Below are 13885 nucleotides of genomic sequence, written 5' to 3'. Positions count from 1 at the left end.
ATGTTTGCTTGTATCTGTGACTGTGTGTATATGTATGTTTGTGTTTGAGTGTGTCTCTTGTGATGTGTGTATTATTTAATATTTTTATTTTTAAAATATATTTTTATTTTTATTGATTTCAGAGAGGAAGGGAGAGGGAGAGAAAGAGAGAAACATCAATGGTGAGAGAGAATCATTGATCAGTTGCTTCCTGCACATCCCCTACTGGGGCTCCAGCCCGCAACCTAGGCATGTGCCCTTGACTAGAATGGGACCCTTCAGTCCACAGGCCGATGCTCTATCCACTGACCCAAACCAGCTAGGGCTGTGTGTGAGTGTCTCTGTTTGTCTGTCTGTGAGTGTGTAACAAGTGTGTGCTGGCAGGCCTTCCTCTCAGTTCAGAGGTTGAACAAAGCCTGGGAGGACTGAAGTGTGGCTGTTTGTGAGTGTGTGGGGAAGAGGCAGAAGGTCTGGACCCTCAAATGCAACCCGCCTCTTGTTTTTCCTTTTTCCTCCCAGTTTTCCTCCATCCCCATCTTGAGCTCCACAGATTGGCTCATCTCTGAGGGGCTGGCAGCAGGCTCTGAGCAGGAATGAAGACTCATGGGTGGGGATCTCTGGGCGCCCTCCTGCTTGGCAGCCTTCTGCCCTCCCTCTCCTGCATGTCAGGCCCCCTTAGCTCAGCCTGACTTGGGAGTCACAGGCCCCCACCCTTGGGCAGCTTCCAGTCTGACACAGAGGACAGTAAATAATCCCCATGAATCCTGCTCCAAGTTAAAGGAGGTTTGAGTCAATTGCCCTCAGAAGGTTTGGGCCCACATGGTGAGAGAGAATCACATGGTGAGAGAGCAGGTAAGTGTCCTGCAGAGCCCCTGCCCTTCACTGTCCTCTCTGTGCTCTTGCACCTCCCTCCTCTTCCCTTGGGCGCCATTGTGGGCCCACCCACTGACCTCAGCGGCTTCCTGCTTCTCCCCATGGGGGCAGCGAGAGGAAGATCAGCCTCTGAGAGTGTCCTCCAGGAGTCGTCTCTCTCAGGCCAGGCTTCCCTCCTCGGGCCTTTGCTCAGGATCTTCTCCTGTGGATGCCAGTGCTGCCAGCCCTGCTCCTCCCGTCCATCCCTATCTTGCAACTGGAAGAGACTTTCAAAGGTGCAAATCTGGCCTGGCTGGCATAACTCCGTGGTTGAGCGTCGACCTATGAACCAGGAGGTCAGGGCTCCATCCCCAGTGGGGGGCATGCAGGAGGCAGCCAGTCAATGATTCTCTCTCATCATTGATGTTTCTATCTCAATCTCCCTCTCCCTTCCTCTCTGAAACCAATAAAACAATATATTTTTTTAAAAAGGTGCAAATCTGGTCCCATTGCTTCACCACTCCCATACTCTCCATAGCTCCCCATTAGCTAAAACAGAAGATCCCAGGTGTGAACTGCCTTTGACTGACCTCTCAAGCTGCCCTTTCCAGCCCTAACCTCCAGCCCCATCTCCTGCCCCTCCAGCACACCTGCCCCCTGTGCTTCTGCTCCTTTGCTCCACCTGGGCCAGCCGTGACCTTCTTGGAGGAAACATCCTTCTCTGTTTGGACACCCAGGGAGAAACTGGCCCTTTGGGTCCTATTGTATCTTCTCGGAGAGCCCCCGCCCTGTCACCACCAGGTGGGGCATTTAGGAAGACTCTTTGGGTTTGGGAGGCAGGAGTAAGGCTCTCCTTTCCTGGGGCCCGCTGCCTGGCCTGGCCTGGCCTGGCAGCTTTAGGGCAGAGGTGACGTTTGTCTTTAGGACACCTCATCCCCCCACCTAAGCCTATGTGTGGTGAGGGGCTGTGGAGAAAACTTCTCAGTCTTCTCTCCACCCTGCCCAAGCCGGCTGCTTGCTCCACCTCAGAGCTTGGGGCACATGCATACACACATGAACTCAAGTGCATGAGCACCAGGGGGAGGTTAGATGCCCCCACAGCCTACCTCAGAAGGAAGGGTAGGGTGGGCAGAGGTTTAAAAAATATATCTATAGCTATACTAGAGGCCTGATGCATGAAGATTCGTGCAAGAATGGGCCTTCCTTCCCCTGGCTGCCGGCACCGCCTTCGCTCTGGCTGGAGCTGCCTTTCCACCTTCCCACGCTACCCAGAGGCCCAGAGTGGCTGGGGTGGTGTGGAACACCTACGTCGTCGCCATGTCCACTACGCAAGCATCCCGCCCTGCCCCCGGCCGCTCGGCACCTGCGTATACAAATTAACCTGCCATCTTTGTTGGGTTCATTTGCATACTCACTCCTGATTGGCTGGTGGGCGTCATGAAGGTATGGTCAATTAGTGTGTTACTCTTTTATTAGTGTAGATAATAAAGGCCTAAGCGACCATTAGGGTGGAATGACCAGAACGACCGGTTGCTATGATGCGCACTGATCACCAGGGGGCAGATGGTCAATGCAGGAGCTGCTCCCTGGTGGTCATTGCGCTCCCACAGGGGGAGTGCCACTCAGCCAAAAGCCGGGCTCACAGCTGGTGAGTGCAGTGGTGGTGGCGGGAGCCTCTTCTGCCTCTGCAGCAGTGCTAAGGAGCAGCAAGCTGAGCGGTAAGGAGCAAGGGGTCCAGGCCAGGCTGAGGGACCCCACCCCCCTAGTTCACGAATTTCATGCACCAAGCCTCTGGTATATACAGTAGATAGTATATTATTGATTTCAGAAAGAGGAAGGGAGAGAGAGACAGAAACATCAATGATGAGAGAGAATCAGTAATCGGCTGCCTCCTGCACGCCCCCTCCTGGGGACTGAGCCCAAAACCCGGGCATGTGCCCTGACCAGGAATCAAACTGTGGCCTCCTGGTTCACAGGTCAATGCTCAAGCACTGAGCTACACCAGCTGGGCATGGGCAGAGGCTTTTTACAGCAGTAGACCCTGTTGACTGTGCCTCATGGTGTGCTGGTTCCTAGTTGGGTACCTTACTCTGCCTCTTCTGCTGCCACAACGCCCTGTGGGGAGCAGGGGGAGGACTCTCCACCCTCATTCTACAGAGGAGAAAGCTGAGACTTAGGCAGAACAGAGCACAGACCCAGGGGCTGCCCCAGAGTCTGTGCTCTTGCCTGGGCCACATGTTGCAGGAGGCTGGTGAGGGGAGGGAGGACCTGGGCACCCAGAGGCAGATCCCCTGGATGGCTGAGGGCAGGAGGTGGGGCTCCTGGGACAGAGGCCTCTAGAGTATTCCTCTATCAGATTCCTGAGGTGCGGGCTTCCTTCCAGGAACTACTCCACCTGCCCCCACCCTGGTGGACTTCCTCTCTCTGGCTCACAGCCTCTGTCTGCATAATGTCCCTCATTGGGGATGGGAATGTGGGAGGCCCTGCCCGTGGCCAGGAGTTCAAGGCTCAGCCTTGGTGGTGCCCTATCTCAACTGTTGCAAGGGCAGCTGACACCTCCTCCTTCATACAAAGAGGGCCCTGGGGTCCCACCTCCCTAACACCCTGCCCCATATGACACCCAAAGCACCTGAATCGGCCCCATATCTAAGAACTCTGCCCCACGGGCAGCCCCTTCCCCAGTGTGATGTTATTAGAGTTCCCAGTGGGGGCATGGGGGCGCTTTCTTGGAGGAGGTGGTCCTGATCTGAGCCCTGAAGGATGACTGAGAGAGTTACTCATGTGGGGAAGCAGGAAGGGCAGGCCAGCAGAAGGAAGGGTGCAGACAAAGGCATGGGTGGTGGCGTGACCAGGAGGCAGAAGGAATGGACAGCATCAGCCACACGCTGGATGAGGGGCTGGGTGTGCTTGTTCCTGGTGCTATCTGTGTCTCCTACCTCAGCAGGCACCCTTGGCCCTTTGCTCAGGAAACCCCAACCTGACTTGCTGCACTTGGGTACCTTCTGTTAGGGGTCTTCGGCCTCTATTCCAGACCCCTGGGAGTTCAGCTTCATTGCACAATTTTCTCTCTGCTCACCCCTTCACTTAGCTCTGGTGACACCTCCCCTTGCCAGCCCCTGCCCCACAGAGTTACCCTCTGCTAGGGTGTGGGGGTACAGAGACCTAGAGGGGAAAAGAAATGTTGGTGGAAGATGATAATTCCAATTCAGTCATGGCAAGTTGGAGGAGATTATGGGCCTGCTGTCTGCTTCCTCCACCATGTCGATTCTCTTTTTCTTAATAATAGAATCGTCTCTTTTTAGCCATGCACATGGCCACCCAGCATAGAGAATAGATTTCTCAGCTTTTCTTGCTGCTAGGCTTGGACGTGTGACTAAGTTCTGGCCAATGAGATATGTTACGTGGTGTTTTCCAGCCTGTAAACACTGCTGTTGGTTGCCCATTGTTTCTCATGCCTCATTCTGCTTTTCTGCCTCTTGCTGCCTGGAATGTGGATGGGATGACTGTAATTCTAACTACCACGTTGGACCATAAGGTTGAGGGACACACCCTCATGATAGTGTCACAGTGACCTGCAAGGAGACTGGCATGGAGTCGAGTCCCCATGCCAGCCTAGGGCTGTGTGCTTCTAGACTTTTACGTGCAAAAGAAACACACTCTATTGTTTAGGATACTGTGTTTTCGGTCTCTGTTACTCACAGCAGAATGTAATCCTACCCGATTCGACCCCAAGGAGAAATGTTGACGAGGCACTTGGTACACAGATCTGCAGCTCGGAGCAGAGTTTGGAGTTGCGGGTAGAGATTTGGCAGCTGTCCGTATGGAGATGGTAATTGAAGCCACGCAAGCGATGAGATCACCCAGGCAGAGTGTGCCCATGATAGACGATTCTAGCTTTTCCACTCAGCTTCATCCACCCCTTCCAACATCATGTCAGGAGGATTCGGTCTCCCCAGAGGCTTCTTAGCTTTGATGATGCAGAATTAGGATGGAGGGAGGCTGGGAGAAGATAAAAGGTGTAGAGACCAGGGTTTGGGAAAATTGCTTTGAGGAGGGCTTTTCTTTTTTAAATCTTCATTCGAGGATATGTTTTTATTGATTTTAGAGAGAGAGGAAGGGAGAGAGAGAGCGAGAGAGTGAGAGAGCGTGCGAGTGATCTCTGCCCTGCACACTTAAGGGTCGTGGATTTGATTCCTGGTCAAGGGCATGTACCTGGGTTATGGTTTTGCTCCCTGCCCCTAGTCGGGGAGCGTGTGAAAGGCAACCAGTCCATGTGTCTCTCTCACATCAGGGTTTCTTTCTCTCTCTCCCCTCCCTCTATCACTTCCACTCTCTCTGAAAAAGCAATGGAAAAAAATATCCTCAGGTGAATATAACAGCAACAAAAAAGTTAAAGAGAGAGAGAGAAACCTGAAACCTAAGTATGTGCCCTGACTGGGAATTAAATCCACATTATTTGGTTACGGGATGACGCTCCAGCCAAGTGAGACACCCAGCCAGGGCATTGAGGACTATTTATTTATTTATTTATTTATTTATTTATTATTTAAAAATTAGAGGTCTGGTGCATGAAATTTGTGCATGGGAAGAGGCGGGGGGTCCCTTAGCCCAGCCTGCACCCTCTCGCAACCCGGGACCACTCGGGAAATGTCTGACTGCTGGTTTAGGCCTGATCCCGCAGGGATCCCTAAACTGGCAGTTGGACATCCCTCTTGCAATCCAGGACCACTGACTCCTAACCACTCGCCTGCCTGCCTGCCTGATCACCCCTAACCACTCTGCCTGCCTGCCTGATCACCCCTAACTGCTTGCCTGCCTGCCTGATCACCCTCAACCACTCTGCCTGCCTGCCTGATTGCCCCTAACCACTCGCCTGCCTGCCTGCCTGATCACCCCTAACCACTCTGCCTGCCTGCCTGATCACCCCTAACTGCTTGCCTGCCTGCCTGATCACCCTCAACCACTCTGCCTGCCTGCCTGATCACCCCTAACCACTCTGCCTGCCTACCTAATGCCCCTAATTGCTTGCCTGCCTGCCTGATTGCCCTTAACCGCCTCTACCTTGGCCCCCACTGCCTCGGCTTTCTCGGGAAGGATGTCTGGAAGGTCATTTGGCTGTCAGGTCTAATTAGCATATTATGCTATATATATATATGAAAAATATTTTTATTGATTTCAGAGAGGAAGGGAAAGGGAGAGAGAGACAGAAACATCAATGATGAGAGGGAATCATCGATTGGCTGCCTCCTGCACGACCCCTACTAGGGACTGAGCCCACAACCTGGGCTTGTGACCTTGACCAGAATTGAACCCAGGACCCTTCAATCCATAGGCCAATGCTCTATCCACTGAGCAAAACCAGCTAGGGCTAAAAAAATATATTTTTATTGATTTCAGAGAGGCAGGGAGAGGGAGAGAGATAGAAACATGAATGATGAGAATCATTGCCTCTTGCATGCCCCCTCCTGAGCATCAAGCCTGCAACCTGGGCATGTGTCCTGACCAGGAATCCAACCATTGATCTCCTGGTTCGTAGGTCAACACTCAACCACTGAGCCACACCAACCAGGCTATCTATTTAAAATTTATTATTATTAAAATGTTTTTATTAATTTTAGAGAGAGAGGTAGGGAGAAGGAGAGAGAGACAAAAACATTACTGAGAGACAAACAGTGATAGGCTACCTCCTGCATGCCCCCTACTGGGCTTGAGACCCAAACCCAGGCATGTGCCTTGACTGGGAAACGAACCAGTGACCTCTTGGTGCACAGGACAACGCTCAACCAACTGACCCACACTGGCGGGTGAGGAATTTTTAAAGAAAGAATTGTAGGAGTAACTATGGTGTGTGGCAAAGGGGGTCAGAGAAGAAAAGAAGATTTTGTGAGATGTTGCAAGTATCTCTTCTATGGTACTCAAGAAAATACTTGAACTTGAAATATGTGGAAATTACTTTTTGGTTGCTAGACTAGACCTCTTCTGTCATCACCGCACCTGAGACTGGTCCTCTTGGGTGATGGCTTTAGGAGTGTTACCACACAGGTAACAACCCCCCTTAGAGCAGCATAAGTAAGGAACACAGGGGCGTGTATGTCATAGAATCTCAGGGCAGAGGAGCGCATCTGGGCTTCACAAGTGCCTGGAACAAGGAACTGGACATATGCCATCAGCCAGGGAGCTGTTGCCCTGGCCACTTTCTTCCCTCTGTTGCCACGTGGACTCTCCTCTGCTGCTTTCTGCATGTCTGCTACATTCTTCTCTTGTTGCAAATTGCCTTTAAAAAAAATTTAAGGCTTTATTTATTTATTAAAAATATTTTTATTGAGAGAGGAAGAGAGAGGGAGAGGGAGAGAGAGAAACATCAATGATGAGAGAGAATCATTGATTGGCTGCCTTCTGCACGCCCCACACTGGGGATCAAGCCCACAACCTAGGCATGTGCCCCTGACTGGAATCGAACCCAGGAACCTTTAGTCCACAGGCTGATGCTCTATCCACTGAGCCAAACTGGCTAAGGCAAGACTTTATTTTAAAAACATTTTTAGATTTACAAAAATCTTTTTAAAATATATTTTATTGATTTTTTACAGAGAAGAAGGGAGAGGGATAGAGAGTTAGAACATCGATGAGAGAGAAACATTGATCAGCTGCCTCCTGCACACCCCCTACTGGGGATGTGCCCACAACCAAGGTACACGCCCTTGACCGGAATCGAACCTGGGACCCTTGAGTCTGAAGGCTGATGCTCTATCCACTGAGCCAAACCGGTTAGGACAGATTTACAAAAATATTGAGCAGATAGTACAGGGTGTTCCCATCTATCTTTTCCATACAGTTTCCCTATTATTAACATCTTGAATTAGTGTGGTGTATTTGTTACAATTAATGAACCAATATTGATACCTTATTAGCTAAAGGTCATAGTTTACATTAAGGTTCACTCTTTGTGTCACACATCTATGTTTTTTTTTTTTTTTTTTTTTTGAGAGGGGAAGGAAGAGGAAGAGACAGAGAGAAACATTGATGTGAGAGAGACACATCGATTGGTTACCTCCTGCATGCACTCTGACCATGGCTGGGGAACCTGCCACTGAGGTATGTGCCCTTGACTGGAATCGAACCCAAGACCCTTCAGTCCTTGGACCGACGCTCTATCCACTGACCCAAACCAGCTAGGGCCACATCTATGGGTTTTGACAAATACATACCATAGTTCATCATTACAGTACCATACAGAGTATTTTCACTGCCCTAAAAATCCTCTGTGGTCCACCTATTCATCACTCTCCTCCTCAGTTTCTGGCAGCCACTGATCTTTTTGCTGTCTCTAAAGTTGTGCCTTTTCCAGAATGTCAAATAGTAGGAATCATACAGTATGTAGCCTTTTCAGCTTGGCTTCTTTCACTTAGTAATCTGCATTCAAGTTTCCTCCATGTCTTTTCATGGCTTTGATAGCTCATTTCCTTTTTATTACTGAACTAGAGGCCTGGTGCACGAAATTTGTGTATGGGGGGGGGGTGTCCCTCAGCCCAGTCTGCACCCTCTCCAATCTGGGACATCCCTCTCCCATCCAAGTACTAACCAGGCCTGACCCTGCTTAGCTTCCGAGATCAGACGAGATAGGGAGCGTTCAGGGCGGTATGGCTGTAGACAGGGACATCCCTCTCACAATCCAGGATTGCTGGCTCCTAACCACTCGCCTGCCTGCCTACCTGATTGCCCCTAACCACTTCTGCCTGCCAGCCCCATCACCCCCTAACCACTCCCCTACTGGCCTGATTGATGCCTAACTGCTCCCCTGCCAGCCTGGTCACCCCAACTGCCCTCCCCTGCAGGCCTGGTCACCCCTAACTGCCCTCCCCTGCCGGCCTGTTTGCCCCCAACTGCCTTCCCCTGCAGGCCTGGTCACCCCCAACTGCCCTCCCCTGCAGGCCTCATGGCCCCCAACTGCCCTCCCCTGCTGGTCTGTTCGCCCCACTGCCCTCCCCTGCTGGCCATCTTGTGGCAGCCATCTTGTGGTGACCATCTTGTGACGACATGGGGTGTCCATCTTGTGGTGGCCATCTTGTGATGACATGGGACGGCCATCTTGTGATGATGTGAGGGCATCGTGCGAGGGCACGAGGGCCACCTAGGCTTTTATTAGTATAGATAATATTCCATTGTATGTATGTAACACAATTTATCCACTCACCTACTGAAGAACAACTTGGTTGCTTTCAGTTTTTTGGAAATTATAAATAAGGCTGCTATAAACATTCGTGTACAGGGTGTTGTGCAGACACAAGTTTTCAACTTAGTTGGGTAAATACCCAGAAGCATGGTTGCTGGATTGTATGGTAAGACGATGTTTAGCTTTGTTAGAAACCTCCAAACTATCTTCCAAAGGGATTATACTATGTTGTGTTCCCATCAGCAACGAATGAGAGTCCACACTCTGGTGAGCATTTGCTGTTGTCAGTGTTCTGGATTGTGACCATTCTAATGGTGCGTGGTGGGATCTCATTGTTATTTTCATTTGTATTTCCCTAACGACATATGATGTGGAGCATCTTTTCATATGCTTATCTGCCACCTGTATATCTTCTTTGGTGAGGTATCTGTTCGGATCTTTTGCCCCTTTTTAATGGGGTTGTTCGATGTCTTATTGTTGAGTTTTAAGAGTTCTTTGTGTGTTTTTTGGATACAAGTCTTTTATCAGATATGCGTTTTGCAAATATTTTCCCCCAGACTGTGGTTGTTTATCATACTCTTAGGAGTTTGCCTTTTATTTGCTTTTACTTCTCCATGCATGTGATCATCCCACAGCTCCTGAATCTATTTGCCCTTCATTCCAGCTACAAGCAGATGCCAAATAATGTCTCTCATTTCCAGTTCCACATTTTTGGGAAAGATTATTATTTGACCAGTTGGGTGAAGTGGGGAATTAATTATGTCTGAATGGGGTGGTGGCATTCAGGTAGCCGGAAGGGAGGCTGGGAAATGTAACTCCAGGCCCTGCAGTACAAACAGGAAGCCAGGCTAGAAAGAGGTGGGAAGGGAGTGTCCACCTTCCACCGGCACATCGGAGGTGGGGCTGGGGGTGGGGGTGGGGTGGGGGACTTCTGATAGGGTATAATATGTGTCAGTAAAGAAATTCAACCAGTACAGAATGGGACAAAGCAAAAAAACACACAAAATTCCCTACACCCAGTTCCACTTCTCAGAACTTTTCCCGTTTTTTAGCTATTCCAGAGTTTTAACTTCATAGTATTAAATAATATGTTTACCTCTGTTTCTCAATTTAGTAACTCAAGAGAGCAACTAATGACAGCTTATCATTAAGAATTTAAACCACACTATCTCTCAGCTCCCCCCATGTCCACTTACATTTAAAACATAGTTTTTCTTCCATCAACTTCAGATGGTATTTCTTTTAAAAAATTAACAAGCAAACAAACATGTTTTTATTGATTTTAGAGAGAGAGGAAGGGCGAGGGAGAGAGAGAGATTGAAACATCAATCGGCTGCCTCCTGCATGTCCCGTACTGGGATCGAGCCTGCAACCCCGGCATGTGGCCTGACAGGGAATCAAACCACATGTCCTGACAGGAAATCGAACTGGCAGTCTCTTGGTGCATGGGACAAAGTTCAACAAGCGGAGCCACCCGCTGGGCCAGACTGTACTTCTTGAGCCCCACCACTATATAAGGACAATTAGCCCCTCCGTGCCATCTGACACCTTCCTTCCGCACCTCCTTCTAATTTCTGTTGGTTTTACCTTTACATTCCCCTGGTCAAAGTTTATAACACTTATATGCTCTGTAATTATAATGAAATCTTCCATTCTTTAGCTTTAGTTTGATTCTGAAAACTGAAAACTAACCAATCACGATGATATAAACATTACTCACTGCAGAACCAAGTCACAAGAAAGCTCCAACCGAGATAGCTCCTCTGCTCCGCGAAGGGGAGTATTTGCTGTCTGGAACGTTAAGGTCAAGTGCAGTCTCTCTCTCTCTCTCTCTCTCTCTCTCTCTCTCTCTCTCTCTCTCTCTCTCTCTTTCTCTCTCTCTCTCTCCCTCCCCCACCCCCCCACAGTCTCTTTTCTTACACTCCACTAATTGCTCAAAATCATGCCTCACATGTGTTTGCTTCATATTTGGCCCCTGGAATAGATTTTGTTGTTTCTGGTTTTCTAATTGCCTTTCTTTTTCCTTTCTGAGAGAAGAAACAGATGTCATCTCCATTGTGTGGCCACGAGGTCTACGCGCCATGCACACTTTCCCATGCTCGGCTCCTTGATGCGTGTAGTGACGTGTGGTAGCGGTTGTTGTGTTTACCCAGCACTCTTTTTGGGAACTGCTGCTCCCTTAGTCCAATCGTGTGACTTGGGTTGTTTTTCAGTTGCAGTGCCTTTGGGGTGGGCTTATACCCAAAGTCTGGCAGCTTACCTTGCTGGTGACTCATCGGAGGTATGAACACACAACTGAGGCATGGATTAACGGAGTCCTTCTATGGGATTTCATCAGTGGATATTGAGAGAAAGAAGCACTTACCCTTTTAGCTTCAGGTAAGGCTTGATCCAGGGGCTCCAATGATGTCATCAAGGATCCAGGGTCACTATATGTATACCTTTCCTCTGCCCTCAATGTTCTTTATCCACTGGCTATTTATGGTGGACTTCCAGCAGGAATAAGTTCCTCTTATGTTGCAAACAGGAGTGGTGGTTGTGGTTGCTGATCCCATCCAACCCAAAGGATTTGGGAATGCTGCAGGGGAATCAGAGTATTTTATTTTATTTTATTCACTAAGAGTGAATTCATTTTGAACACCCAAATCACAAATGTTCACACTCTTTTCTATTGATTTTTTAAAAAAAAAATTCAGTGATTCCATTTTAAATTTCTAAGAGTTACTTCTTGCTTTATTTTTGTCACTGCCTCTTTTTGTTTTATAAATGTAATAGTATTAGACTATTCTTTCAATTCTTCTGTTCTTTCAATTATCTATTTCCTCTGGGATCAGTTTGCTCACCTTTTGTTTAGCTAATTAAAGAGGCAGTATAGCTGAGTAGTTCAGAGTATAATGCAGGAAACAAACTGCCCGAGTTCAGACTCCATCTCTAGCCCCTCACTAGCTGTGCAAACCTCAGCCAAGTTAGGTTACCTTTCTGTGGCACAGTTTCCTGAAGAGTCAAAAGAACAATAGCATCTAGCTCAGAGGGTCATTAAATGAGTTAAACACCGCCAGGCCTACAGTAAGAACTCAATAGCTATTTGCTATTCTTTTCTTAATCCTCCTCCTTTTCTTGTATTTTTATTGTTATTATTTTTTTTCCAGCTGTCTGGTAATACCTGGTGACCAATTCATCTGTATGAATGAGGAGCGAGGCTGTTGCTATGGGCATCGATGTAGAGTATTTCCTGTGCTCTGGACTGTTGGTAGTGGGGGGCAGAGAGGTCCATATGGCTACTGCCATCCCTTTGAGGTGTGTTGTCCCCCCAAGAGAACCCACTCCTGTGCTCCATACCTGCTCTGGCCTCTGGGTCAGCTATCTCTCAGGCGTGCTTCGGCCATGGTTTCCTCTGCCCCCATTTGTCCCTCATTGCGATCAGCCCTTTCTCTGTCTTCCAGCAGTCAATCAAAATCCCTGGGCAGTTGAGTTCCCACCTCCAGCCATCCTGTCCTCAGCCTATGGGTTTATTTCCTTTTTTCTTTCCATTCTGTGCTTTCGGTGGCATTTGAGGGGCTGGGGTGGTAGAGACATGTTCCCAGGCCACCATCTAGAACTGGAAGTTGGTGCAGTGTTTTAAATGTGTCTAACTCCGTTCAACTCTGCACAGATGGGCCCCCTGGGGCTGCAAATGTTCACACTGGACACCCAGAGCCTGAACAGGAAGGAGAACAGGAGGACCCACAACTTGGGCCTTTTTCTTTTCTTTTTAAAATAAGCTCCACTTCTTTTTTTAAAAAAATATATTTTATTGATTTTTTTACAGAGAGGAAGGGAGAGGGATAGAGAGTTAGAAACATCGTTGAGAGAGAAACATCCCCTACTGGGGATGTGCCTGCAACCCAGGTACATGCCCTTGACCGGGATCAAACCTGGGACCCTTCAGTCCACAGGCTTGATGCTCTATCCACTGAGCCAAACCTTTTTATTTTCTTGTGAGGGCAGGCCTTTTTATTTTCTTGTGAGGCCTCTGTGGGTCTCGGTGGGTCATCCCACAGACCTGAAGGCTGGTTTGGGGAGAAGGATGGCCCTTCAGTCTCCCTAAGAACCCTAGAGCCCACCTCAGGGAGCAGAAGAGAGCGAGTACTGCATGAACAAGGCAGGAGAGGCAGAGGGATAGACCACAGGCTGCTGTAGTGACTGAATGAGTGCAAATAGGTGTAGCTTTGGGTTAGACTGCACTTTGGGTGGAAGAGGGAGCACAGCCGTCAGTCACTCTCACTATGCACTGACAGAGCTCATCTTATATTCCAGGCCCTGTGGGGAACCCTTCACACAAGCTGTCTGCAGGACTTTAGGTTCAGGGTGGTTGAGTGACTTCCCCATGATCACACAGGGGTGAATGTCTGCATTTGAACTCAGCTCTATGCAGGGCCCAGGGGCTTAACCACTGCACTGCGAACTCCCACCTGCCCTGCACTGACCTTAGCAGCATCCAGAACATAAGCTACGTTGCAATTGGGTCTGAAGACAAAGTTGAGGAAGCTGGGGACTCTGGCGCCTTCTGGGGGAGACAGGAGGTTCTGCAGAGAAGCTGTCAAAGCCTAGGGCTGGGATCCTTGTAGATTCAAAAAATGAATGATAGAATTATGGTCCTGATTTCATCATATAAGGGCAGGGCTTTATCTCCGTCATCCCCACTTCTTAGTAATGATCCCCCCAATATTTACGTGGGCACATCATCTATTAGAATGAAGGCATAGGCCATGTGATACAGGCAGAAATAAAACGAGTAATTTAAGCAGTGACTGAATGAGTGAAAGTGGGTGTAGCTTTAAAAGATAAGGGTTTGTTCTTTCTTCCATACTGCTTTCTGGAATTCAGATATAATGGTTGGAA

This window comes from Plecotus auritus (assembly GCF_963455305.1).
Source record: "Plecotus auritus genome assembly, chromosome: 8".
Classification (NCBI taxonomy): Eukaryota; Metazoa; Chordata; class Mammalia; order Chiroptera; family Vespertilionidae; genus Plecotus; species Plecotus auritus.
This window is presented reverse-complemented; position numbering follows the sequence as displayed.